The sequence below is a fragment of the Oncorhynchus gorbuscha genome, linkage group LG26 (genome assembly GCF_021184085.1).
Source record: "Oncorhynchus gorbuscha isolate QuinsamMale2020 ecotype Even-year linkage group LG26, OgorEven_v1.0, whole genome shotgun sequence".
NCBI lineage: Eukaryota > Metazoa > Chordata > Actinopteri > Salmoniformes > Salmonidae > Oncorhynchus > Oncorhynchus gorbuscha.
This window is the reverse complement of record NC_060198.1, coordinates 16433697-16458649: the sequence shown is the minus strand read 5'-3', so window position 1 is coordinate 16458649 and position 24953 is coordinate 16433697. Positions and strand designations below refer to the sequence as shown.

Here is a 24953-nt window from a genome sequence, read left to right as displayed (position 1 = left end):
AATAAAAAATAAAAATTAATAAAGATAATACAAATGAAACAACGGAAATTCTGTGTTTCTATGTCAAACCGTTTTGTTATATTTCAGTCTCTGTGATATATATAAAGTTGGTGGCAGCATTAGATTCAAAATATTATATTTCCATTTTTAAATATAGCTACCCTGAAAGTCCTGAGCTCTTTAGTTAAAATAAATGTATTGACACCAGATGGTATCATGTTAGTCATCATTAGTGACAAGGAGAGGAACTGCTGTTTGACAAAGCGAGATATTGGTATATCAAACTGCCCAAAAACTTTACTCTTCCACAGGTATTTTCCCACTCCTAGATTTGTAGTCCTCTATTGTTGAGAGTGTGCTTCCCTTGGAATTCTCTCAACCAGCTTCACCTGGAATGCTTTTCCATCAGTCTTGAAGGAGTTCCCACATATTCTGAGCACTTGTTGGTTTTTCTTCACTCAGCGGTCTAACTCATCCCAAACGATCTCAATTGGGTGATTGTGGAGGCCAGGTCATCTGATGCAGCACCCAATCACTCTCCTTCTTAGTCAAATAGCCCTTACTCAGCCTGGATGTGTGTTGGGTCATTGTCCTGTTGAAAAACAAATGATAGTCCCACTAAGCGCAAACCAGATGGGATGGAGTATCACTGCACAATGCTGTGGTAGCCATGCTGGTTAAGTGTGCCTTGAATTCTAAATAAATCACTGACAGCATCACCAGAAAAGCACCCCCACACCATCATACCTCCTCCAACATGCTTCACGGTGGGAACTACACATTTGGAGATCATCCGTTTACCTAATCTGCATCTCACAAAGACACGGCAGTTGGAACCAAAAATCTCACATTTGGACTCAGACCAAAAGGACAGATTTCCACCATTCAAATGTTCATTGCTCGTGTTTCTTGGCCCAAGCAAGTCTCTTCTTTTTATTGGTGTCCTTTAGTAGTGGCTTTATTTGCAGCAATTCGACCATGAAGGCCTGATTCATGCAGTCGCCTCTGAACAGTTGTCTGTTATTTGACCTCTGTGAAGCATTTATTTGGGCTACAATCTGAGGTGCAGTTAACTCAAATGAACTTATCCTCTGCAGCAAAGCTAACTCTGGGTCTTCCTTTCCTATGACGGTCCTCATGGGAACCAGTTTCATCATAGCGCTTGATGGTTTTTGCGACTGCACTTGAAGAAACTTTAAAAGTTCTTGACATTTTACAGATTGACTGACCTTCATGTTTTAAAGTAATGATGGACTGTCGTTTCTCTTTGCTTATTTGAGCTGTTCTTGCGTTAATATGGACTTGGTATTTTGCCAAATAGGACTATCTTCTGAATACCACCCCTACCTTGTCACAACACAACTGATTGGCTCAAACGCATTAAGGAAAGAAATTGCACAAATTAACTTTTAACAAGGCACACCTGTTAATTGAAATCCATTCCAGGTAACTACCTCATGAAGCTGGTTGAGAGAATGCCAAGAGCGTGCAAAGCTGTCAAGGCAAGGGTGGCTACTTTGAAGAATATAAAACATATTTTGATTTGTTTAACACTTTTTGGTTACTACATGATTCCATTTGTGTTATTTCATGGTTGTGATGTCTTCACTATTATTCTACAATGTAGAAAATAGTAAAAAATAAAGAAACTCTCGAATGAGTAGGTGTATCCAAGCTTTTGACTGCTAGTGTATATAATAAATAAACTAATAATACTCCCATCTGAAGCTGTTGAAAATAGGCCTCATACCCTAGAATGAAGAATGATAAAGAATAAAAGAAAGAAAGAGACGGAGGGCATCATTATTATCATCACCATCACCATCATCACAGCTCCTACAGTTGATTTGATGGAAGCAGCAGTGTACATACCAGTATGTACTTTGTTTCCCTAACCAGAGGCCTACACAGTGACTACGGCTGACATTTACCCACTTCGCCACTTAGCAGATAGGGCTAAGTGCTTACATTCAGCAGAAACTGCAATCCTCTTCCTGTAAACATTAGTAGTCGTCTATAGATTGCCTCAGCCGTTTCCTCCGTTTCCTCCTCGTCTGATACGTTGTGTATCCCCTGTATCCCTCCCCTGACTAGGGATGAGTCCCAAATGTCCCATCCTTTTGCATATTTAGTGCCCTATGGGCCCTGGTCAAAAGTAATGCACAATAAAGGGAATCGAGGGCTGTTTGTGACGCACCTAGGATGCAGGTTGATGTTTATTGTCGTGAGTCTTGTCCTGGATGCAGAACTGAGTGATTTCCGCTAGATAGGCCAGCTGCAAAGTCAAAATTCAAAACCATCCAGAACAATGCCTTTTCCAGCATGATGGAGCACCTTGCCATAAGGCAAAAGTGATAAGTAAGTGGCTCAGAGAACAAAACATCGATATATTGGGTCCATGGCCAGGAAACCCCCCAGACCTTAATCCCATTGAGAACTTGTGGTCAATCCTCAAGAGGCGGGTGGACAAACAAAAAAACACAAATTCTGACAAACTCCAAACATTGATTATGCAAGAATGGGCTGCCATCAGTCAGGATGTGACCCAGAAGTTAATTGACAGAGGTTAATTGCAGAGGTCTTGAAAAAGAAGGGTCAACACTGCAAATATTGACTCTTTGCATCAACGTCATGTAATTATCAACAAAAAGCCTTTGACACTTATGAAATGCTTGTAACTATACTTCAGTATTCCATAGTAACATCTGACAAAAAAATATCTAAAGACACTGAAGTAGCTAACTTTGTGGAAATTAATATTTGTGTCATTCTCAAAACTTTTGGCCACGACTGTAGATTTGATCAACTCTCTGGCCTTGTGGTTAGAGCAGCGTTTCCCAAACTCGGTCCTCGTGACCCAAAGTGGTGCACGTTTTTTTTTGTTGCCCTAACACTACACAGCTGATCCAAATTATCAAAGCTTGATGATTGGTTGATTATTTGAATCAACTGTGTAGAGTCCTGAGGACTGAATTTCGGAAACCCTGGGTTAGATGGTCCGCATCAATATTGTTTGGGGGTTCAATCCCTGGTCGAGTCATACCAAAGACTAAACATGGGACCTAATGCCTTTCTGCTTGGCACTTAGCATTAGAGGGATAGTTTGTGATTTTGGCAATGAGGTGTATGTATCTGCGTGAAGTTGGATGGAAGTGGCTAACTAGCATTTGCTCAATTGCTAACTAGCATTAGTACAATGACTCAAAGTCTACAGGAACAGCTAGCAAACTATCTCCAACTTCTTTCATACTGGACGCAGATACATAAAAACGGTATCCACAAGTTCATCCGACTCTGGGGAAGAAGATCAAATCTTATGTGTGTGAACTATCCCTTTAAGGAGATGGATTGGGGCTAAGGCCCTGCGACAGACTAGCATCCTGTCCAGCAGTTGTACTTGTACATCAAGCTGCCTCATGCTGCAGAAACAGGAGGTAGGCTGCTGCCCCTATGGGACGTCCTGGCTCAGACAAGGTTTACTTACTTAATAAGCTGGAAAGTGAGGATACCGTGCATTTCATTAAACCTTTGTGTGTCTTCTTCCAAATAGTCTTGTTTGCATGTCTTCATGAAAATCTTCCAACGAATATCTAAGGGACTTGAACAAATACATGAAAAACGAGTTAAGTATGTATCTATCCGTTAGAACAACCTCATTTAAAGTTATGACCTATATTTTTTTTTAAATCTAACTAGCCGGCAGTAGTTTCCGTTGTCCGTCAACCCCCATAGAAAAACAATATGGTAAATATGTATTTGGAGGGTAGACCATTTCAATCTGAACGCGGCCCATGACAACTTTGACAACAGGTGGAATTAAGCGTCTCCGTTCTGTTTGTAGGGCTATATACGTTTATGTAACCAGCCCCAGATCTTCACGAGCATGCCTGTTTGTCTGACGTCTTCCCAAGAAAAACAGATTAATAACTTGCGATCCAAACATTGCCGCTAACAAGGCTGTGTGTGTGTATCATGTTTTTTAAACAACTGAAAAGCAGTTTGACCTGGGGCAGATACCTCACTACGGGGATAGAAGACATGCTTAAGTCAAGCCTGAAAAAAAGCCATAAACTGGCAATCCCCAATCCCACTGGTTTCTCCTGTAGACAGAAAATACATACACTACCGTTCAAAAGTTTGGGGTCACTTAGAAATGTCCTTGTTTTTGAAAGAAATGCACATTTTTTGTCCATTAAAATAACCCCAAATTGATCCGAAATACAGTGTAAACATTTAATGTTGTAAATGACTATTTTAGCTGGAAACGACAGATTTTTTTATGGAATATCTACATAGGCCCATTATCAGCAACCATCACTCCTGTGTTCCAATGGCACATTGTGTTAGCTAATCCAAGTTTATCATTTTAAAAGGCTAATTGATCATTTAAAAAATACTTTTGCAATTATGTTAGCACAGCTGAAAACTGTTGTCTGCTTCAAGAAGCAATAAACCTGGCGTTCTTTAGACTTTAGACTAAGAAACTGAAGATCTCATACAACGCTATGTACTACTCCCTTCACAGAACAGTGCGAACTGGCTCTAACCAGAATAGAAAGAGGAGAGAGGCCCCGGTGCACAACTGAGCAAGAGGACTTGTACATTAGTGTCTAGTTTGAGAAACAGACGCCTCACAAGTCCTCAACTGTCCTCCTCTGTCCAGTTTCTGTGTTCTTTTGCCCATCTTAATCTTTTATTTTTATTGGCCAGTCTGAGATATGTATTTTTCTTTGCAATTCTGCCTAGAAGGTCAATTAAACTTTTAAAATTATAAAATTGGATTAGCTAACACAATGTGCCATTGGAGCACAGGAGTGATGGTTACTGATAATGGGCCTCTGTACACCTATGTAGATATTCCATAAAAAAAATCTACCAACTGTTTCCAGCTACAATAGTAATTTACAACATTAACCATGTCTACAATGTATTTCTGATCAATTTGATGTTATTTTAATTGTCACGAGTTCCGGCAGAAGTCGGTTCCTCTCCTTGTCCGGGCGGCGTTCGATGTCACCAGTCTTCTAGCCATCGCCGATCCACCTTTCATTTCCCGTTTTGTTTTCCCACACATCTGGTTTACATTTCCCTCATTACTTGTCATGTATTTAACCCTCTGTCCCCCCCCACCCCCATGTCTGTGTGTGTAATTGTTTATTGTCAGGTAGGCACGCTTCCGGCTGGTTTGCGCCGGGTTTTGTTTTATGCCCGTGCTTTGTGGCAGCCGGTACTTTGTATGTGGTTGTGGTACTTTGTGCTGCCTCACTTGTTCTTTGGGCATTTGTTTTTGTGACGCAATTGCGTTCTGTTACAATGATTGTCTCAGTAAAGTGCTTTGTCCCAGCTACACCCACCGTTGACATTAATGGACAAAAAATTGCTTTTCTTTCAAAAACAAGGACATTTCTAAGTGACCCCAAACGTTTGAACGGTGGTGTACATCAATTCACTTTCTAAAAACCTCTTTTCGCTTTGTCATTATGAGCTATTGTGTGTTGATAACAAAATAATGTGGTCTGAATACTTTCCGAATGCACTGCATCTCCTCTGAATTTCACTAGCATACTTTCAAAACACTGCTCTGAAGGTCTGGTTGTCATTATACTCGCTCTCTCTCTCTCACTCTTATCAGATACTTACGAATCTAGGCCTCATACCCCATTTCTGCCAACTTAAAGCCCCTATGAATACTACTTACCCGTTGCTCTTGCTGTCCCTCTTTTACCATAGTACAATTGTGTGTGTGTGTGTGTGTGTGGGTGTGAGGCACTTCAAGGAATCAGGGATTATCTATTCAGCACATTAATCATATGCTAAATGGGGCACACCATTTCAAGAAGTAGATCAAATTAATATCTGCAGTGGCTGGTATTGAAATTGTTTGAGAGAGTAAAGGGAGCCAAGATGGATGCTGTCCTTCAGCTGTGTTAGCAGCTACAAGCCACATGACATGGAAACTGCACCAGTGGAACTCCAGGTCACGATTTCCTGCTTTCGTGGACCAAGAGACATGGAAAATGGGGGAACACAATTGATATGAGGTTCATGACATGGGAAATGCATCCTCTTAGAATTAGCTAATCTTTTCCACAAACTCTTGAACAACATTCCCCTCCAGGCAAAAGTGATAGACCATGGGTAGCTCTGGTCCAGGGCGCTAGTGCTTTAAGGATGTGCACTAACACCGTTGGACAAGAGCTAGACCACAGACAACAAACAAAGGACGGCATAATGTCATTACAGCTGTAGCACAAATGAAAGCACAAAAAAGACACAATTTCCAAGAGACTAGCCCAGCTGCAAAACTCAATTTTGAATAACATGACAATCAATTGCAAATGAGCTAAAGTTGAACGAAAGTTAGACACATCATTAACTATTTGGTTCTGTACGAGCACTGCTACCAAATGACATTGATTGATTATATTATAACCTTATGTATATTAATCATACAGCCAACATTTAAGACAGTTTCTTACTGCAGGGTCAGTCAGTGAAATCTTGGTGTGCAGCCTAGCTGTGCACCCTTGGACAGGACACTGGTCCTAAGCCAGCTGTGCAAATGGCTAATGTGTCAAAACAGTAAGTGATCTGAATAAAATACAACTGGGAGCCTGTATCAGGAGTGCAAGAAAAGCTTGCCACTGTGTAACTCATCACCAAAAACAATAGATAGTACTAATGCTTTTAAGGTGCTATAGGCCCCAACCGAGGTTAGGAAGGACAAAACATCAACCCAACACAGTCTTTGCTGTGCTTCTACCTCACAGGACAGATATTGAATTAGGGCACTTAGGGGGAAATCATGGAAACAAATGTGTATCAAGTATCCAGGGGAGGAGAATTGGGAAAGAGTAAAACTATTATAGGCTACTGCTGCTGCGCATGGTTCTCGCCCACTCCCAAGGGGTCTTTGTCATTTCCGCTAGTTCTGTTTGGGCTTAGTAGATAACAGAGAATACAGTATGCTATCAGCTATTTGGCTTCAGTTATGCCAAACATACCCCAGTCCAAACATTGGCGTATGTTCTATTTTCCTTGATCTACTGTTTCTTAAATACTCCTAGTATCACTAAATGGATGAAAAGATGGTACTGAATAACACAATGAAAAATGACTAAACTATTACTACCAATTTCAAAGGGGGTGACACTAGACCCAACCGGTCACAAACCTATATCCATCCCGCCCTGCCTTTCTAAAGTCTTCGAAAGCCAAGTTAACAAACAGATCACTGACCATTTCGAATCCCACCGTACCTTCTCCGCTGTGCAATCCAGTTTCCGAGCTGGTCACAGGTGCACCTCAGCCACACTCAAGGTACTAAACGATATCATAACCGCCATCGAGAAAAGACAGTACTGTGCAGCGGCCTTCATCGACCTGGCCAAGGCTTTCGACTCTGTCAATCACCACATTCTTATCGGCAGACTCAACAGCCTTGGTTTCTCAAATGACTGCCTCACCTGGTTCATCAACTACTTCTCAGACAGAGTTCAGTGTGTCAAATCGGAGGGCCTGTTGTCCGGACCTCTGGCAGTCTCTATGGGGGTACCACAGGGTTCAATTCTCGGGCCGTCTATTTTCTCTGTATATATCAATGATGTTGCTCTTGCTGCGGGTGATTCCCTGATCCACCTCTACGCAGACAACACCATTCTGTATACATCTGGACCTTATTTGGACAATGTTAATGAACCTCCAAACAAGCTTCAGTGCCATACAACACTCCTTCTGTGGCCTCCAACTGCTCTTAAAACGCTAGTAAAACCAAATGCATGCTTTTCAACCGTTCCCTGCCCGCACCAGCCCGCCTGACTAGCATCACTACTCTGGACGGTTCTGACCTAGAATATGTGGACAACTTCAAATACCTAGGTGTCTGGTTAGACTGTAAACTCTCCTTCCAGACTCACATTAAACATCTCCAATCCAAAATGTACATCTAGAATCGGCTTCCTATTTCACAACAAAGCATCCTACACTCATGTTGCCAAACATACCCTCGTAAAACTGACCATCCTACTGATCCTCAACTTCGGCGATGTCATTTACAAAATAGCCTCCAACACTACATTTAAGATTTACATTTAAGTCATTTAGCAGACGCTCTTATCCAGAGCGACTTACAAATTGGTGCATTCACCTTATGACATCCAGTGGAACAACCACTTTACAATAGTGCATCTAAATATTTTAAGGGGGAGGGGGGTGAGAAGGATTACTTTATCCTATCCTAGGTATTCCTTAAAGAGGTGGGGTTTCAGGTGTCTCCGAAGGTGGTGATTGACTCCGCTGTCCTGGCGTCGTGAGGGAGTTTGTTCCACCATTGGGGAGCCAGAGCAGCGAACAGTTTTGACTGAGCTGAGCGGGAACTGTACTTCCTCAGTGGTAGGGAGGCGAGCAGGCCAGAGGTGGATGAACGCAGTGCCCTTATTTGGGTGTAGGGCCTGATCAGAGCCTGGAGGTACTGAGGTGCCGTTCCCCTCACAGCTCCGTAGGCAAGCACCATGGTCTTGTAGCGGATGCGAGCTTCAACTGGAAGCCAGTGGAGAGAGCGGAGGAGCGGGGTGACGTGAGAGAACTTGGGAAGGTTGAACACTAGACGGGCTGCGGCGTTCTGGATGAGTTGTAGGGGTTTAATGGCACAGGCAGGGAGCCCAGCCAACAGCGACTTGCAGTAATCCAGACGGGAGATGACAAGTGCCTGGATTAGGACCTGCGCCGCTTCCTGTGTGAGGCAGGGTCGTACTCTGCGGATGTTGTAGAGCATGAACCTACAGGAACGGGCCACCGCCTTGATGTTAGTTGAGAACGACAGTTTGTTGTCCAGGATCACGCCAAGGTTCTTAGCGCTCTGGGAGGAGGACACAATGGAGTTGTCAACCGTGATGGCGAGATCATGGAACGGGCAGTCCTTCCCCGGGAGGAAGAGCAGCTCCGTCTTGCCGAAGTTCAGCTTGAGGTGGTGATCCGTCATCCACACTGATATGTCTGCCAGACATGCAGAGATGCGATTCGCCACCTGGTCATCAGAAGGGGGAAAGGAGAAGATTAATTGTGTGTCGTCTGCATAGCAATGATAGGAGAGACCATGTGAGGTTATGACAGAGCCAAGTGACTTGGTGTATAGTGAGAATAGGAGAGGGCCTAGAACAGAGCCCTGGGGGACACCAGTGGTGAGAGCGCGTGGTGAGGAGACAGATTCTCGCCACGCCACCTGGTAGGAGCGACCTGTCAGGTAGGACGCAATCCAAGCGTGGGCCGCGCCGGAGATGCCCAACTCGGAGAGGGTGGAGAGGAGAATCTGATGGTTCACAGTATCGAAGGCAGCCGATAGGTCTAGAAGGATGAGAGCAGAGGAGAGAGAGTTAGCTTTAGCGGTGCGGAGCGCCTCCGTGATACAGAGAAGAGCAGTCTCAGTTGAATGACTAGTCTTGAAACCTGACTGATTTGGATCAAGAAGGTCATTCTGAGAGAGATAGCGGGAGAGCTGACCAAGGACGGCACGTTCAAGAGTTTTGGAGAGAAAAGAAAGAAGGGATACTGGTCTGTAGTTGTTGACATCGGAGGGATCGAGTGTAGGTTTTTTCAGAAGGGGTGCAACTCTCGCTCTCTCGAAGACGGAAGGGACGTAGCCAGCGGTCAGGGATAAGTTGATGAGCGAGGTGAGGTAAGGGAGAAGGTCTCCGGAAATGGTCTGGAGAAGAGAGGAGGGGATAGGGTCGAGCGGGCAGGTTGTTGGGCGGCCGGCCGTCACAAGACGCGAGATTTCATCTGGAGAGAGAGGGGAGAAAGAGGTCAGAGCACAGGGTAGGGCAGTGTGAGCAGAACCAGCGGTGTTGTTTGACTTAGCAAACGAGGATCGGATGTCGTCGATCTTCTTTTCAAAATGGTTGACGAAGTCATCTGCAGAGAGGGAGGAGGGGGGAGGGGGAGGAGGATTCAGGAGGGAGGAGAATGTGGCAAAGAGCTTCCTAGGGTTAGAGGCAGATGCTTGGAATTTAGAGTGGTAGAAAGTGGCTTTAGCAGCAGAGACAGAGGAGGAAAATGTAGAGAGGAGGGAGTGAAAGGATGCCAGGTCCGCAGGGAGGCGAGTTTTCCTCCATTTCCGCTCGGCCTTCCGGAGCCCTGTTCTGTGAGCTCGCATTGAGTCGTCAAGCCACGGAGCGGGAGGGGAGGACCGAGCCGGCCTGGAAGATAGGGGACATAGAGAGTCAAAGGATGCAGAAAGGGAGGAGAGGAGGGTTGAGGAGGCAGAATCAGGAGATAGGTTGGAGAAGGTTTGAGCAGAGGGAAGAGATGATAGGATGGAAGAGGAGAGAGTAGCGGGGGAGAGAGAGCGAAGGTTGGGACGGCGCGATACCATCCGAGTAGGGGCAGTGTGGGAAGTGTTGGATGAGAGCGAGAGGGAAAAGGATACAAGGTAGTGGTCGGAGACTTGGAGGGAGTTGCAATGAGGTTAGTGGAAGAACAGCATCTAGTAAAGATGAGGTCGAGCGTATTGCCTGCCTTGTGAGTAGGGGGGAAGGTGAGAGGGTGAGGTCAAAAGAGGAGAGGAGTGGAAAGAAGGAGGCAGAGAGGAATGAGTCAAAGGTAGACGTGGGAAGGTTAAAGTCGCCCAGAACTGTGAGAGGTGAGCCGTCCTCAGGAAAGGAGCTTATCAAGGCATCAAGCTCATTGATGAACTCTCCGAGGGACCTGGAGGGCGATAAATGATAAGGATGTTAAGCTTGAAAGGGCTGGTAACTGTGACAGCATGAAATTCAAAGGAGGCGATAGACAGATGGGTAAGGGGAGAAAGAGAGAATGACCACATGGGAGAGATAAGGATCCCTATGCCACCACCCCGCTGACCAGAAGCTCTCGGGGTGTGCGAGAACACGTGGGCGGACGAAGAGAGAGCAGTAGGAGTAGCAGTGTTATCTGTGGTGATCCATGTTTCTGTCAGTGCCAAGAAGTCGAGGGACTGGAGGGAGGCATAGGCTGAGATGAACTCTGCCTTGTTGGCTGCAGATCGGCAGTTCCAGAGGCTACCGGAGACCTGGAACTCCACGTGGGTCGTGCGCGCTGGGACCACCAGATTAGGGTGGCAGCGGCCACGCGGTGTGGAGCGTTTGTATGGTCTGTGCAGAGAGGAGAGAACAGGGATAGACAGACACATAGTTGACAGGCTACAGAAGAGGCTACGCTAATGCAAGGAGATTGGAATGACAAGTGGACTACACGTCTCGAATGTTCAGAAAGTTAAGCTTACGTAGCAAGAATCTTATTGACTAAAATTATTAAAAATGATACAGTACTGCTGAAGTAGGCTAGCTGGCAGTGGCTGCGTTGTTGACTTTGTAGGCTAGCTGACAGTGGCTGCGTTGTTGACACTACACTAATCAAGTCGTTCCGTTGAGTGTAGTAGTTTCTACAGTGCTGCTATTCGGGGCTAGCTGGCTAGCTAGCACTGTTGATTACGTTATGTTGCGTTAAAAGAACGACAATAGCTGGCTAGCTAACCTAGAAAATCGCTCTAGACTACACAATTATCTTTGATACACAGACGGCTATGTAGCTAGCTATGTAGCTAGCTACGATCAAACAAATCAAACCGTTGTGCTGTAATGAAATGAAATGAAAAATGTGATACTACCTGTGGAGCGAAGCGGAATGCGACCGGGTTGTTGAGTGCGGAAGTTCTATTCAGTAGACGTTGGCTAGCTGTTGGCTAGCTAGCAGTGTCTCCTACGTTAAGGACGACAAATAGCTGGCTAGCTAACCTCGGTAAATTAAGATAATCACTCTAAGACTACACGCTCTAAACTACACAATTATCTTGGATACGAAGACAGCAAAGACAACTATGTAGCTAGCTAACACTACACTAATCAAGTCGTTCAGTTGAGTGTAATAGTTTCTACAGTGCTGCTATTCGGTAGACGGACGTTTGCTAGCTGGCTAGCTGCTGGGCAGATAGCAGTGTAGACTACGTTAGGACGACGAAATACGAAGTTGCAATAGAAGTGCTGACTGTTTCACTTTGTTGTCCTCTTTCTTTTCCTTTTTCTTCTGTCCTTCTTTTGTCCTTATTTTGTCTTCCTTTCTTCTGTTAACTAGATATTTTTTGTTGTTATTCTTTGTAAGCTAGCTAGCTTCTTCCAGGAGAGTCCCTAGCAACTGCTTAGCAACAAGTAAACAATTCTGCTAGCAATTCACCTAGCTAAGATAACTGTACAATTTTATGAAAAAAAAATAGTTAATTTTTCAAAAGCCTGTCTTGTTTAGTTTGTTCCTTGTTTTGTCTTCTATTGAGTCTTGCAGTTTTCTCTTGATTTTTTCGATGTACTTCACTCTAAAAAAACATTTAAATCTCAATAAATACAGGAGCTCATTTTTCAGCAGCTGCTCAATTTAGAACTCCGGAATTTTACTCAACAAATTGGATGCAGGCTATCACAGTGCCATCCGTTTTGTCACCAAAGCCCCTTATACCACCCACCACTGCGACCTGTATGCAGTAGTCGGCTGGCCCTCTACATATTCGTAGCCAGACCCACTGGCTCCAGGTCATCTATAAGTCTATGCTAGGTAAAGCTCCGCCTTATCTCAGTTCACTGGTCACGATAACAACACCCACCCATAGCACACGTTCCAGCAGGTATATCTCACTGGTCTTCCCCATAGCCAACACCTGCTTTGGCCGCCTTTCCTTCCAGTTCTCTGCTGCAAATGACTGGAACTAATTGCAAAAATCGCTCAAGCTGGAGACTAATATGTCCCTCACTAACTTTAAACATCAGCTAACCGATCGCTGCAGCTGTACATCTGTAAATAGCCCACCCAATCTACCTACCTCATCCCCATATTGTTTGTATTTACTTTTCTGCTCTTTTGCACCCCAGTATTTCTACTTGCACATCATCATCTGCTCATCTATCACTCCAGTGTTAATTTGCCAAACTGTAATTACTTCGCTACTATGGCCTATTTATTGCCTTACCTCCTCACGCCATTTGCACACACTGTATATGGACTTTCTTTTTTTTAATGGTTCTACGGAAGAGTTTAATATTGTGTTATTGACTGTACGCTTGTTTATTCCATGTGTGTTGTGTTGTTTGTGTCGCACTGCTTTGTTTTATCTTGGCCAGGTCGCAGTTGTAAATGAGAACTTGTTCTCAACCATCTTACCTGATTAAATTAAGGTGAAATAAATCAAATAAAAAATAAATTACATCAGCTTAAATGGCCTAGTATTTTAGACACAAAAAGGGCACTGGGGAGGCTGCAAGACTAATGGCTCAGGCTCTAGGCATTCTCAGACTTTGGTCCCTATAACAAGTGTAAATTCCTTTTAGCCTAAAAGACACAGCTGTGGAAACTTGCTTGCAATGGTGGTCCTACTGAAGGGGAGATGGCCCAAGCATGTCTAAGTTGGCTGACCACTCCCAAAACAATGTACATACCATCACCCAAACCATTTTTTTCACATTTTAGTCAACACTCATATCCAGAGCGACTTACAGGAGCAATTATGCTCAAGGGCACTTCAGCCGATTTTTCACCTAGTCGGCACAGAGATTCAAACCAGCGATCTTTCGGTTACTGGCCCAATGCTCTTAACTGCTAGGCTACCAGCCACATGCGCACACACGCATGATAACATGCACACACGCACACACACAGCGAGGCTGTGTGGTCCTCACCTGTAACCCCAGTGGTCACAGCTGTTCCCCACCCTTCAACCCCCCTCTTTTACTGACCATCACCTGCCCTGATAGAAAACAGGATGCCACCCTCTCCACCACCTTTTTCATTATAACACATGCTGTTGTGTCAATTTCAAATACCAGCCCCAAACACACCAGGTATCAGTGTATGTGATGACATTCATTGTCTTTTTAATAATTGATTCTTAAGATGCCTCTCAGACCGGACTTATGAAATGTGAGATATCTATCTCAAACAAATAGAAGATTTTAAAAGCAGTTTGGAGTTAAAAGGTCCCGTGGATAAAATGGCTGGTTGCTTACAGTGGAAGGGGCATACAGTATCTGTGCAGTTTGAGCATGACTGTTTTATCAGTCATTTCACTGGATGAGCAGATAATGTAAGAAGAGTTTAGGGAAAAATGGAGCCTGAAGGTGAGAGAAATTCAATTCAAGGCAGATTTCTGAAAATAATCTCTCCTTAACACAACTGATTTATTTATTGTGAAACCATCAGGGCACATAAATAACTGTTCCACTGCTCCCTGAACAGATGATACTCATTGAAAGGGCTACCTTGATTTTAGCCCGGCACTTGCGGGGCGCAGGCACAAGACGCACTGGGCTGAGCAGACCCACAGGAGACACAGTGCGTAGGGCTGGTGCCATATAACACGGACCGAGGGGACGCACTGGAGACCAGATGCCCTGAGCCGGCTTCATCCCTCCTGGCTTGATGCCCATTCTAGCCCCCCCCCAAGAAATGTTTGGGGCTGCTTCTCGGGCTTCCTTGCTAGCAGTGTTCCCTCGTACCACTGGTTCACCTCTCCTGGCTGTCTCCACCTGTTCCCATGGGAGGCGATCCCTTCCAGCCAGGACGTGGTACGTGTTCGGCATATTATTAAATATAACTGAACACTAAATACAAAGTAACAAAAGGCACAACCGAAACAGCTGTCAGGTGCAAAACACACTAAACAGAAAATAACTACCCACAACTCAAGGGCGAAAACAGGCTGCCTAAGTATGGTTCTCAGAGACAACGATTGACAGCTGCCTCTGATTGGGAACCATACCAGGCCAAACACCTAGAAATACAAACATAGAATGCCCACCCCAACTCACGCCCCGACCAACCTAAAATAGAGCCATAAAAAGAGGAACTAAGGTCGGACGTGACATGGTGTAACTGCACAGAGACTCAAATTGAGAAAAACAAAGACAAAAACAACAACCTAAAGATACTTGAAAATACATGTATATCGGTTGTGGATATGCCAGGATATCATCATTTTGTAGCTTTCAGTTCTTGAACACATAATTTGGAAACCAAATATGATGTAATATTTGGTCTGTGCATTTGTGCATATGTGTGATATTAGACAGATGGATAGGTTGTATGTGTGTGAGTGTGTGTGTGTGCGCTTGTGTCTTTCTGCATTCACACACTGAAGTTTTTCCCCATTGCAAAGGGACCCCGCCCTTTCAGACAAGGCTGAGAGGGGCTGGCAGACACTAGGTCTGCATACAGCAAATGGTCTTAAGAAAAGAGCCTGATCCATCAAGCAAAACCTAATAGCAAAATGCACCAGAGTGCCAAACTTTAATGCCACTATGCCATAGAAAGCCTGATCAAAAACTCTTCCGTAGAACCATTAAAACCCCAAATAACTTGAAACAAACATGTCACTCAAGTCTTGTGGTTTAGGAAAAGTATTGATTCAGTAATATCAAGTCCCATAGAATACCCACAGTGTAACTACATTGCAGGTCTTAGAGTTATTAAAAATCCTTTAAATCCTATAACACCTTTAACTGTGCATGTGTTCCTTTGTAGTTCGCAATGGATATTTCACAACTTCAGTTCCCACTGTGGCTGGCATAACTTTTGGTAGGTAGGATAGAGAGGCCTACCAGGTAAGCTTAACGTGCCACCACTGGAACGAGGAAGTTACTGGTTGCTTGAAAAACAGATGCTTGCAGTAACTTCGGCCTACAGCTTCACTACCATAGAGCCGAGTATTTGGCTCGGCATAATCACTTTGTTTAACTGACTCATCTCCCTCATTGCTCGCATTTTAAATGTTGTTTGAGTCCTTCTGTGACTAGGACATTGAGGACTCGACCAGGTCGCATTAGTGCTGCAACGCTGGACTGGTTTGATGCTGAAGAAGCACGCATGTAGCATCAACTGCAAAGATTTAGTCCACCAAATAAAAACTATATTGGAGACACAAACATCATGTTGATGAGATACATGTAAAGTATTTGGTCACTAGCACATACTAAAGAAAACCATGTAAGTGATGCTTCACGTCCTCCAAGTTATGTTTTGAGGAGGAGCCGAACACTTGCGTATTGCTAGTTACTATATCATCATCGCATCAAGCAATGACAGATTTTAGCTGCCAATGTAACATTAGCCAACAGCGGCCATTTCAACTACCGATACACTTCACCTAAAATGAGTAATGTCTATATCAATAACCCAAAATTATCAATCGTTAACAACTACGCACCACGTAAAAGAAGGACCATAAAATAGTGGAATTTCTGTTATAATGCACAACCTAACTCACACATCCTGTTAATGCCACAGTTAGCCTGTCTAACTGTACAGAATAAACAAACCAGCTAATACTTGCCCTCGCAGCATCACCATGAGCTACCTTTCGCGCAGCGCCACAGATCCGCACGACCACGCCTGTTTGCGTCCATTCTACTGTACTGTTATTCCACCCATAATGAAAGTCACAGAACACCATGCAAATTGATATCAGACAATATACAAATGAAATATTATCCAAATTGCGCATAATGTATAAGATAGGCCTTTAAATAAAGGCATGTCTGATATGAGCAGTAGGCCTACAACATCAACATGTGTAAAAAAAAAAAAAAGACCTACAAAACATAGTTTCAATCGTATGTCTATATACACGTGATTCACGATTTCATATTTGCTTAATTTCACAATTTTCCATCACCTCACAGTAAATTTAGGAAACCTATTTGCTTTGTAGTCAATCGGTGGAACGGAGATTGTCTAACCTCGGCCCTAATTACATTATAACTGGCAATGTGATGAGATAAACTCGTCTGTTTGAAACAACACATTTTTTGACTTACCAATCCAATAATAAGGAACAAACTTCACCGCCTTCAGAATCCGCAACGGGCAAACGAGAGCTGGGAATGACTGGGAGAATCCGCACTGCCGCCTCCAGTCCACCAAAAACTGTAATGCTGCACGGAATTTCGAAGGGGCGGGGATTATAGAGACTGAAGTAAACCTATCAGAGGCTACACTAAATCAAACAATTGGAATATTTGTTATAGATTATATTAAAAACATAAATGAAATATTACATAGTCTTGCCTACATCAATATACAGTTTAAATCGGAAGTTTACATAGTATTTATTTATTTTTATTTCACCTTTATTTAACCAGGTAGGCAAGTTGAGAACAAGTTCTCATTTACAATTGCGACAAGGCCAAGAAAGCAAAGCAGTTCGACACATACAACGACAGAGTTACACATGGAGTAAATCAAACATACAGTCAATAATACAGTATAAACAAGTCTATATACGATGTGAGGTGAGATAAGGGAGGTAAAGGCAAAAAAAGGCCACGGTGGCAAAGTAAATACAATAGAGCAAAGGAGCAAAATAAATCAAATAAATACAGTAGGGAAAGAGGTAGTTGTTTGGTTAAATTATAGGTGGGCTATGTACAGGTGCAGTAATCTGTGAGCTGCTCTGACAGTTGGTGCTTAAAGCTAGTGAGGGAGATAAGTGTTTCCAGTTTCAGAGATTTTTGTAGTTTGTTCCAGTCATTGGCAGCAGAGAACTGGAAGGAAAGGCGGCCAAAGAAATAATTGGTTTTGGGGTTGACCAGAGAGATATACCTGCTGGAGCACGTGCTACAGGTGGGTGATGCTATGGTGACCAGCGAGCTGAGATAAGGGGGGTCTTGTATATGACATGGAGCCAGGGGGTTTGGCGACGAGTATGAAGCGAGGGCCAGCCAACGAGAGCGTGTAGGTCGTAATGGTGGGTTGTATATGGGGCTTTCGTGAGAAAACGGATTGCACGGTGATAGACTGTATCCAATTTGTTGAGTGGGGTATTGGAGGCTATTTTGTAAATGACATCGCCAAAGTCGAGGATTGGTAGGATGGTCAGTTTTACAAGGGTATGTTTGGCAGCATGAGTGAAGGATGCTTTGTTGCGAAATAGGAAGCCAATTCTAGATTTAACTTTGGATTGTAGATGTTTGATGTGCGTCTGGAAGGAGCGTTTACAGTCTAACCAGACACCTAGGTATTTGTAGTTGTCCACGTATTCTAAGTCAGAGCCGTCCAGAGTAGTGATGTTGGACAGGCGGGCAGGTGCAGGCAGCGATCGGTTGAAGAGCATGCATTTAGTTTTACTTGTATTTAAGAGCAATTGGAGGCCACGGAAGGAGAGTTGTATGGCATTGAAGCTTGCCTGGAGGGTTGTTAACACAGTGTCCAAAGAAGGGCCAGAAGTATACAGAATGGTGTCATCTGCGTAGAGGTGGATCAGAGACTCACCAGGAGCAAGAGCGACATCATTGATGTATACAGAGAAGAGAGTCGGTCCAAGAATTGAACCCTGTGGCACCCCGATAGAGACTGCCAGAGGTCCGGACAGCAGACCCTCCGATTTGACACACTGAACTCTATCAGAGAAGTAGTTTGTGAACCAGGCGAGGCAATCATTTGAGAAACCAAGGCTGTCGAGTCTGCAGATGTGGTGATTGACAGAGTCGAAAGCCTTGGCCAGATCAATGAATACGGCTGCACAGTAATGTTTCTTATCGATGGCGGTTAAGATATCGTTTAGGACCTTGAGCGTGGCTGAGGTGCACCCATGACCAGCTCTGAAACCAGATTGCATAGCAGAGAAGGTATGGTGAGATTTGAAATGGTCGGTAATCTGTTTGTTGACTTGGCTTTCGAAGAACTTAGAAAGGCAGGGTAGGATAGATATAGGTCTGTAGCAGTTTGGGTCAAGAGTGTCCCCCCCTTTGAAGAGGGGGATGACCGCAGATGCTTTCCAATCTTTGGGAATCTCAGACGACACGAAAGAGAGGTTAAACAGGCTAGTAATAGGGGTGGCAACAATTTTGGCAGATCATTTTAGAAAGAAAGGGTCCAGATTGTCTAGCCCGGCTGATTTGTAGGGGTCCAGATTTTGCAGCTCTTTCAGAACATCAGCTGACTGGATTTGAGAGAAGGAGAAATGGGGAAGGCTTGGGCGAGTTGCTGAGGGGGGTGCAGTGCTGTTGACCGGGGTAGGAGTAGCCAGGTGGAAAGCATTGCCAGCCGTAGAAAAATGCTTATTGAAATTCTCAATTATGGTGGACTTATCAGTGATGACAGTGTTTCCTATCTTCAGTGCAGTGGGCAGCTGGGAGGAGGTGTTCTTATTCTCCATGGACTTTACAGTGTCCCAGAACCTTTTTGAGTTAGTGTTGCAGGAAGCAAATTTCTGCTTGAAAAAGCTAGCCTTGACTTTTCTAACTGCCTGTGTATAATGGTTTCTATCTTCCCTGAACAGCTGCATATCACGGGGGCTGTTCGATGCTAATGCAGAAAGCCATAGGATGTTTTTGTGTTGGTTAAGGGCAGTCAGGTCTGGGGAGAACCAAGGGCTATATCAGTTTCTGGTTCTAAATTTCTTGAATGGGGCATGCTTATTTAAGATACTTAGGAAGGCATTTAAAAAAAATATCCAGGCATCCTCTACTGACGGGATGAGATCAATATCCTTCCAGGATACCCCGGCCAGGTTGATTAGAAAGGCCTGCTCGCTGAAGTGTTTCAGGGAACGTTTGACAGTGATGAGTGGAGGTCGTTTGACCGCTGACCCATTACGGATGCAGGCAATGAGGCAGTGATCGCTGAGATCTTGGTTGAAAACAGCAGAGGTGTATTTAGAGGGCAAGTTGGTTAGGATGATATCTATGAGGGTGCCCGTGTTTAAGGCTTTGGGGAGGTACCTGGTAGGTTCATTGATAATTTGTGTGAGATTGAGGGCATCAAGCTGAGATTGTAGGATGGCTGGGGTGTTAAGCATGTTCCATTTTAGGTCGCCTAGCAGCACGAGCTCTGAAGATAGATGGGGGGCAATCAGTTCAAATCTGGTGTCCAGAGCACAGCTGGGGGCAGAGGGTGGTCTATAGCAGGCGGCAACAGTGAGAGACTTGTTTTTAGAGAGGTGGATTTTTAAAAGTAGAAGTTCAAATTGTTTGGGTACAGACCTGGATAGTAGGACAGAACTCTGCAGGCTATCTTTGCAGTAGATTGCAACACCGCCCCCTTTGGCAGTTCTATCTTGTCTGAAAATGTTGTAGTTTGGGATGAACATTTCTGAATTTTTGGTGGTCTTCCTAAGCCAGGATTCAGAAACAGCTAGAACATCCGGGTTGGCAGAATGTGCTAAAGTAGTGAATAGAACAAACTTAGGGAGGAGGCTTCTAATGTTAACATGCATGAAACCAAGGCTATTACGTTTACAGAAGTCATCAAAAGAGAGCTCCTGGGGAATAGGAGTGGAGATTGGCACTGCAGCGCCTGGATTCACCTCTACATCGCCAGAGCACCAGAGGAGGAGTACGAGAAGGGTACGGCTAAAAGCAATACATTTACATTTAAGTCATTTAGCAGACGCTCTTATCCAGAGCGACTTACAAATTGGTGCATTCACCTTATGACATCCAGTGGAACAACCACTTTACAATAGTGCATCTAAATATTTTAAGGGGGGGGGGGGGGTGAGAAGGATTACTTTATCCTATCCTAGGTATTCCTTAAAGAGGTGGGGTTTCAGGTGTCTCCGGAAGGTGGTGATTGACTCCGCTGTTTTGGCGTCGTGAGGGAGTTTGTTCCACCATTGGGGAGCCAGAGCAGCGAACAGTTTTGACTGAGCTGAGCGGGAACTGTACTTCCTCAGTGGTAGGGAGGCGAGCAGGCCAGAGGTGGATGAACGCAGTGCCCTTATTTGGGTGTAGGGCCTGATCAGAGCCTGGAGGTACTGAGGTGCTGTTCCCCTCACAGCTCCGTAGGCAAGCACCATGGTCTTGTAGCGGATGCGAGCTTCAACTGGAAGCCAGTGGAGAGAGCGGAGGAGCGGGGTGACGTGAGAGAACTTGGGAAGGTTGAACACTAGACGGGCTGCGGCGTTCTGGATGAGTTGTAGGGGTTTAATGGCACAGGCAGGGAGCCCAGCCAACAGCGAGTTGCAGTAATCCAGACGGGAGATGACAAGTGCCTGGATTAGGACCTGCGCCGCTTCCTGTGTGAGGCAGGGTCGTACTCTGCGGATGTTGTAGAGCATGAACCTACAGGAACGGGCCACCGCCTTGATGTTAGTTGAGAACGACAGTTTGTTGTCCAGGATCACGCCAAGGTTCTTAGCGCTCTGGGAGGAGGACACAATGGAGTTGTCAACCGTGATGGCGAGATCATGGAACGGGCAGTCCTTCCCCGGGAGGAAGAGCAGCTCCGTCTTGCCGAAGTTCAGCTTGAGGTGGTGATCCGTCATCCACACTGATATGTCTGCCAGACATGCAGAGATGCGGTTCGCCACCTGGTCATCAGAAGGGGGAAAGGAGAAGATGAATTGTGTGTCGTCTGCATAGCAATGATAGGAGAGACCATGTGAGGTTATGACAGAGCCAATACGAATTGGTCGTCTAGAACGTCTGGAACAGAGAGTAAAAGGAGGTTTCTGGGGGCGATAAAATAGCTTCGAGGTATAATGTACAGACAAAGGTATGGTATGATGTGAATACAGTGGAGGTAAACCTAGGTATTGAGTGATGATGAGAGAGATATTGTCTCTAGAAACATCATTGAAACCAGGAGATGTCATTGCGTGTGTGGGTGGTGGAACTAATAGGTTGGATAAGGTATAGTGAGCAAGACTAGAGGCTCTACAGTGAAATAAGCCAATAAACACTAACCAGAACAGCAATGGACAAGGCATATTGACATTAAGGAGAGGCATGCTTAGTAGAGGGATCACAAGGGTCCAGTGAGTAGTGAGGTTGGTTGGGGTCACAGCGATTTAGACAGCTAGCCGGACCATCGGTAGCAAGCTAGCATAGGATGGAGGTCTGCTATACGCCACCTCGTGCGTTTCCGTCGGTAGAATTAGTGGGGTTCCGTGTGGTAGAGGGGATGAATACAATTTACACAACAAAAAAAAGATATAGTTAGAGGCCCAAGAAAAAATAAATAATAATAATTGTCCTATAGGTCTATTCAGATAGCAGCCGATAAGACAGCTAACGGTTAGCGGATCGCAGACGGGCGTTCAGGTAACGTCGCGACGGAGGAGCCAGCCGGATATCTCCCTCGGGTAGATGACGTCGGTAGTCCAGTTGTGAAGGCCCGGTGGGGCTCCGCGTTGGCAGTAAAACGGGTCCGGATAGGTGATTGTAGCCAAGGAGTGAATGATGGAACTCTTCAGCTGGCTAGCACCGGAATAATTGATGTTTGCTCCGGAATCAACGAAAGCCGGATAGCAGCTAGCTAGCTGCGAGATCCAGGTATAAATGTCCAGAGTTAGCGGTTGAAATCCAGGGACATAGAGAGAAATAGGTCCGATATGTTCCGGTCCGAGCCGCGCCGTACAAAACTGGCGATAGATTCGAGCTAAACCGTGGTCCAGATGGGAAAAAGGTGTTTCTCCCCCTCAAGTCAATGTCACCACGCCTTCAGAGCCTTGACGACAGCCAACAGCTCCTGGTCCCCCACGTCATAGTTTCGCTCTGCCGGACTAAGCTTCCTCGAGAAAAAGGCAGAGGGGCGGAGCTTTGGTGGCGTACCCGAGCACTGAGAGAGCACAGCTCCTATCCCAGCCTCGGACGCGTCCACCTCCGGATGGGCCAGCACGGGATCAGAGGTAAACAGAGCCCTCAGGTGACCAAAAGCCCTGTCCGCCACTGCAAACGCACCGGTCCCCCCTTCAGCAGTGAGGTAATGGGAGCCGCTACCTGACCAAAACCCCGGATAAACCTCCGGTAGTAATTGGCAAACCCTAGAAACCGCTGCACCTCCTTTACCGTGGTGGGAGTCGGCCAATTAGGCACAGCTGAAATGCGGTCACTCTCCATCTCCACCCCTGAAGTGGAAATGCGGTACCCTAGGAAGGAGACTGACTGTTGGAAGAACAGGCATTTCTCAGCCTTGACGTACAGGTCATGCTCCAACAGACAACCAAGCACCCTGCGCACCATGGACTCATGCTTGGTGCTTGAAGCGGAGTATATCAGAATGTCATCAATATACACCCTGCCCGTGCAGGTCCCTGAAAATCTTGTCTATAAAGGCTTGGAAGACTGATGGAGCATTCATCAACCCGTACGGCATGACGAGGTACTCATAATGCCCTAAGTTAGTACTGAAAGCAGTCTTCCACTCGTCTCCCTCCCAGACACGCACCAGGTTATACGTGCTCCTGAGATCTAGTTTGGTGAAGAAGTGCGCCCCGTGCATTGACCAAATCGCTGTGGCTATGAGAGGTAGCGGGTAACTGTACCTCACAGTGATCAGTTTAGACCTCGATAGTCAATACACAGGCACAGACCTCCCTTCTTCACAAAAAAGAAACTCAAGGAGGCGGGTGAAGTGGAGGACCGAACGCAGAGATTCGGAAACATAAGTTTCCATAGCCGCCGTCTCCGCCTGTGACAGGGGATACACGTGACTCCTGGGAAGTGCGGTGTCTACCAGGAGATTTATCGTACAATCCCACCGTCAATGGGGTGGTAATTGAGTCGCCTTCTTTTTGGAGAAGGCGAGAGCCAAATCGGCATATTCAGGGGGGATGCGCACGGTGGAAACCTGGTCTGGACTCTCCACCGTAGTAGCACCAACGGAAACCCCAAAACATCTACCCGAGCACTCTCGCGACCACCCCGTGAGAGCCCTCTGTTGCCATGAGACAGTGGGGTCATGACAGGCTAACCAGGGTAGGCCTAGCACCACGGGAAACGCAGGAGAGTCCAATAAAGAGATTGATTATCTCCTTGTGATCCCCCTGCGTCACCATGCCCAGGGGAGCGGTGGCCTCCCTAATCTGGACCCTAATGGTCGACTGTCTAAGGCGTGAACGGGGAAGGGCACAGCCATGGGAACAATCAGGATCTCTAAACTATAGGCAAACGATTTGTCTATAAAATTCCCAACCGCGCCTGACTCGACGAGTGCCTTATGCTGGGAATGCGGGGAAAGTTCAGGAAAAGTGACATACACAAACAGGTGTGGAACAGAGGGATCTGAGTGAGAATGGTGCCAGCTCACCTGGGGTGACACCAGAGTGCCCTGCCTACTGCCTCGATCCCCAGAGGAACCAACACGGCACCGACCAGCAGTGTGACCTCTGCGGCCACAGATGGTGCACGAGACGGAAACTCCTCCGGTCTTTCTGCGCACAGCACCTCCCAGCTCCATGGGCATCAGAGCGGTGGTGCTGGGGGATGGAACCGACAGACGTCCGCGGGTAGCCAGCAGGTTATCCAACCGAACAGACAGGTCCACCAGCTGGTCGAAGGTGAGGGTGGTGTCCCTGCAGGCCAACTCCCGACGGACGTCCTCGTGCAAACTGCAGCGATACTGGTCGATCAGGGCCCTTTCGCTCCTTCCCGCGCAAGCGGCCAGGGTCCGAAAGTCCATGGCGAAAATGAAAAGTGGATCGACTAGAATCAGTGACACCGAACACCGCCCGAACAAGGAGAGTAAATGACTTCGGTGGAAGCCGTGACAGACCAGATCGCAGTTGTAAATGAGAACTTGTCCTTAACTGGCCTACCTGGTTAAATAAATAAATATAAAATAGTTGTTCTACTTGTGCTCTTTCCACAGATAGCTCTGTCTTGCTGATAACATCTGATCTGATATGACTCCATATGCGATTTGACTCCTGTATTACTGATTATATTCAATAAAACGTTGTTAGGGTTGTGTCAATTCAAATCTGGTATCAGAACAAGTATGACACTGAGTCACCGATTGTATACTATGTACTTTTTATTAGCTAAGCAATAAGTGGTAAATGCAATTTTCTTATATACGGGTTCACTGTAACACCACGCAGGGCAGAACAGAGAACTGACTTGTTCCTGACAAAGTTATTATAATATACTCTGACAGAAGTAGTTCCCGCTTCTGAGCTGGCCTGTCAGAGTAGAGACTGGGAGTGGTTTAAACTCACCTCA

General features: G+C 45.5%; 1 protein-coding gene across 1 annotated transcript in view; it reads right to left on the bottom strand.

The window, feature by feature from the left end:
- LOC124015154 (spectrin beta chain, non-erythrocytic 1-like) overlaps window positions 1–16961 on the bottom strand; it is a 110200-nt gene extending 93239 nt beyond the window's left edge. Inside the window, exon 1 of the mRNA XM_046330144.1 lies at window positions 16827–16961. The gene's annotated coding sequence lies outside the window, so the exon portion shown is untranslated. The remainder of the gene's footprint in view (window positions 1–16826) is intronic.
- Between the last annotated feature and the right edge of the window lie 7992 nt (window positions 16962–24953).